Genomic DNA, 4,881 nt, shown 5'->3' on the forward strand with positions numbered 1-4,881 from the left:
AGAGCCATGCCCTGAGCTTTGCATGATGCTGGGCCCCAGCAGGTTGCACTTCCTCCTGTGTTTAGAGTTCCTCTTCTACCTGCTTTGTTCAACTCTCAGAAGCCCATATTCCTCCTTGATTGTTTCTGTGCATTTTTAACACCCTCTGAGGTGGCCTTCACCACATGATAATTTGCCTGCCTAGGCTGTCCGGGTTATCTCTGGAGGTGCAATTACTGTTTTTCTTAGCTCTTTAGTGACACATTTTGAGTTCATCCCTGACCTTATTTTGACTGTAAGTTCTTGTTCTTTTTAGTGAACATTTTTGCAGAATGTTTTTCAGGAATATGTATTTTGTGTTAGAATAGAAATTCTGTACTTTGCACTCAGTAAATGCTTAATAAATGCTGACAGAGCATTTATAATTAACTATCACAAGAATTGTAAAAAGTGATCCCAAGGAATGACTGTAATGAGAACAAACCTAATTATAAGAATCGAGCGAGGTCATTTGACTCTTTAGAGTGCAGAACCTCTAAAATTCATTTGAATTTTCACGGTACATTTCTCTCTCTTGTTTTAGAGACATTGAAGCTAGCTTTTCATTTTCAAGGACTGATGAGCAATGATCCATGAGTGTTTGAAGTTGAGTAACAAGAAACTGTACTTGTTTTTCAAACCATTTAGCAATTTTAAGAAGCTGCTGGTCACCAAAGGCACTCCCAATAAACTGCAGTCCCACAGGCAACCCCTGGTTTAAGAATGCAACAGGGATACTCACTGCTGGCAATCCTGCCGTATTTACAGCCTGTGTAAGAGTATCACCGTGGGTGCTTCATGTTCTGTTGTCTTCCTGGATGAACTCCAAGTATAGCACTGCCTCATTCAAGGTGGTAGGAGTGAGCAAAACATCTACTCTAGAGTCAAAAACATTCACAAAATCATTAGCAATGAGGCATCTCACTTTCTGTGCTTTGATGAAATAATTCTCATAGTTTTCCTTTAATAAGAATAAATTTCCTGAGAGAATTCTTCCTCTCACCACATCACTGAACCCTTCTTGTCTGGTTATAGCATACATGGCTTCAGTGGATACATCAATGTCACATCTGTGACCATATTCTAGCCCATCAAATCTTGCCATATTCGATGCCACTTCTGATGTGCACAATATTGTAGCAGACAGTTGAGTAACTGGTGTGGGGAAGGGATACATCAATTACTTTGGCTCTCTCAGACTCAAAGAGGTCACCAGCTTTGGACCAAAGAGATTGTACTCACTTGATAACTCTGTACAAGATTTTCCTTTGGAATTCCTATACATAGTTTGCTCACATCTGTCAAACTGGGGCGTGTGAATGGTTTAAGAGGATCTTGTACTGTGGCAGAATCTTTGCCGTCAAGCCCAGCCAGTGTACCCAACACAATTGCAGCATCACCCACATATCAGGTTAAGATTCCTGGCACATCCGTTGAATCCATCAGAGGAATGAGACCATGACGAGAAACTAAGCCAGAGCTTGGTGTGATATGCACAAGCCCACAGTGGGCAGCAGGATTTCTGGACTTAAGAAGGAAACGGGAGTTTTAGAGAAGCCAGTGGTACTGGAAGCAATTCTCCTACCTGTACCTTTTAGGACAATGTGGTCTTTAGAATTTGAGAAGTATTGAAAATGTGTGAAACCACAGCTTTCTCCCCATGCTACCAGTACACCTAGCTGCATCTCCAGGTTACATTCAGCTGGCTCATCTTACAGCACATTGTGCCCTAAACTATGCAATGTGGACACAGGGGTTAACTATGAACAGGCTGCAGTAACAGCGCCTGGAACCTTCCGGTAAAATCAAATTTCTGCCCCTCAACCTACTGAATCAGAAAATATAGGAATGGGAACCAGTAATCTGGTTCAACAAGGTTTCCAGATGAATCTGATGTACATTCAATTTGACAACCTTGTTCTAATGGTCTCTCAACATCCGCAGTACTGGTATTTGGGGGCACATGCTTCTTGCTGTGGAAGCTGTTCTGTGCGCTATAGGATGTCAGCAGCATCCTGGATCTACCCACTAGAGGCCAACAATGTGTGCTCAGTTGTGACTCAAATGTATCTTCAGACATTGCTAAATGTTCCCTAGTAGGGCACATTGAGCCAAAATCAAAACCAACATCATGTCTCTATTTAGACAGAATAATTGGTTCACCGTGTATGTCTAACAAAATCAGACGCATTCCTATTGGAACCTAGAATTTTTGCTGCTTGAGGAAAGAGTTCTCCCATCGTCTGGCGCCTGAAACCACAGACAGCACGAAACTCAACTGCGTCAGTTGGACCATGTTTCTGTTCATGTCTTCCACCCACAGATTTAATGCCTTTCCCGTCTTAGCTGAGTAGTGATCATGAGCTGTGACCATAACTTTTGCAGTTTGAGATGCAACACAAGACTGAATTGCTTCCTCTTCACAATTTTATGGCTAGAATATACTTATTGAAGATCTTAGCAACCTCAGCATACTTTTTTTCCCGTCTATATTAAGTAAAGAACATTCACCCTTCACTTAAAGGAAGCACTTCACAGCTGGTCTTTGCCATATTTAAATTGCAAGCATCGCTACTCTTGTACTTAGGTGCCACTATTAAGCAAAATAAGGACAACTTGAACATAACATTGCAATACTGCAATAGTCCATCTGTTAACTGAGACACCTACAAAGTGACTTGAGACCATAGATAATAAATGTGTCTCTCTTTTTCAACAATTTAATTAGTAATTTTATATAAGCAAAATAGAGAAAGCAACATAAAGAAGCATCTTTTGCTAATGAGACAGCTTTGAAAAATGCATCCATTCATGATTGAACTAAATTTCAAATATCATATTTCATCCATAAATATTTCAACATGTATTTCTAAATTATAAATATTTTTATATAACTTCAATTACATTATATGTTCACCACCTCAAAAGTAAAGAAATAAATAATTCCATTAAAAATTAAGTAAAGGATCTAAAGACATTTCTCTAAAAAAGACATGTAAATGGCCAACAGGTATATGAAAAAATGCTCACCACCACTCATCAGCTGAGATATCCAAATCAAAACCACAATGAGATACAACCTCACCCCGTCTGAATGAAAGACAAAATATAACAAATTTTTGTGAGAATGCAAAAAACATTATGGAGGTTTGTCAAAAGGTTAAACATACGATACCGTATGACCCAGCAATCACACTACTGGGTATTTATCCAAAGGGGTAAAAAATCAGTATATCAAAAGGATACCTACCTGCACACTCTTGTTTTTGAAACTATTCACAACAGCTAAGATATGGAATCAACCTAACTGTCCATCAACAAACACATTAATAAAGAAAAGGTAGCATATATACATAATGAAATAATTTTTAACCATGAGAAAGAATGAAATTCTATCATTTGTACCCACATGGATGGAACTGAAAGTCATTATGTGAAATAAGCCTAGCCCAGAAAGAAAAATATCACATGTTCTCAAACCTACATGGGAGCTAAAAAAGTTCACCTCATGGAGGTAGAATGTAGAATGATAGTTAGCAGAGGCTGGAAGGGTTGGCAGAGGGGATGAAGAGAGGTTGATTAAAGGATACAGATATATAGTTAAATAGAAAGAATGAGTTCTCATGTTCAATAGCACAGTAGTATGACTATAGTAAACAGCACTTTATTGTATATTCCAAAATAGCTAGAAGAGAGGATTTTAAATGCTACCCGCACAAACGAATGATAAACGTTTGAGGTGATGGATATCTCAAATGCCATGATTTTATTATTGTGTCTTATATGCATGTATCAAAATATTACATATATCTCATAAATATGTACAATTGTTGTGTTAATAACAATAAAAAATTTATAAACTGAAGCCACATACATACATTATGAACAAGACAGATAAGTTAGAGAAAGGAACAAAACTTTGTTTTCCAGCTTGAAAATAAACGATTCAAACTCACAAAATTACTATTATAAAAGATATAAAACATTTGTCATCTTATGTAATACAGAATAAACATCTTATAAAATACAATAGTTATTTTTAATAATAAGAAGAAAAACTTTTAGCGAATTTGTAAGAAAATATAAAGTACTATAATCTGATAAAATACTATATCCATAAAACACTCATAGCAAATATTAGTACTCTTTAACTTTTTTCAAAAAATCTTACCTGATATAAGTAAAAAGAAAGAACAAATGCTAGGTATCAGTAATTCTGTTCATCATTGTACCTGGTAATCAAAGGCCAATGAAAATAGTCAAGAAAATGCAATAAATGATATTAGAATTAAAACAAAACAAATGAAATTTCCATATTTAGAGATATTATGAGAGTATACGGTACACTAAAAATACCCAGAAGTATGTATAGACATTAAACTTAATTTGCATAAATACTGGTAACAAAGTCAAAATTACTTTTTAATACGCAGTAGACCTCTCCTTATCCATTGTTTTCTTTCTACAGTTTTAGTTGCCCAAGGTCAATTGCAGTGTAAAATTGGAAAATTCAAGACATAAACTATAATTTTTAAGTTGTCCACTGTTCTGAATAGCATAATTAAATCTCATCCCAGCCACTTGGTACTGATTTATATGTGAATCACACCTTTGTCCAGCCTATCCATGCTGTATACGCTACCCGCCCGTTAGTCACTTAATAGCTGGTGCTGTTGTCAGTCAGATCAACTGTAAAGTTCTCACGGCGCTGAGTAGTGCTGGTCTGGCTTGGGCACCGCTGGTTCTGTCTGCAGGAGGATGTTCCCTGGTGCTTGGCTCCCAGTGCCAAGAATGAGCGCTGGTGCCTGGCTGATGACAAGTGATCACAAATACAAAATGATCACAATCAACATACATTTATCA

General features: G+C 37.1%; 1 pseudogene; it reads right to left on the reverse strand.

Moving 5' to 3' along the window:
• Positions 1-514: 514 nt before the first annotated feature.
• LOC100964168 lies at positions 515-1,741 on the reverse strand (annotated as a pseudogene).
• Between the last annotated feature and the right edge of the window lie 3,140 nt (positions 1,742-4,881).

This window comes from Otolemur garnettii, unplaced genomic scaffold, assembly GCF_000181295.1.
Source record: "Otolemur garnettii isolate 467f Iridium unplaced genomic scaffold, OtoGar3 scaffold00091, whole genome shotgun sequence".
Taxonomy (NCBI): domain Eukaryota; kingdom Metazoa; phylum Chordata; class Mammalia; order Primates; family Galagidae; genus Otolemur; species Otolemur garnettii.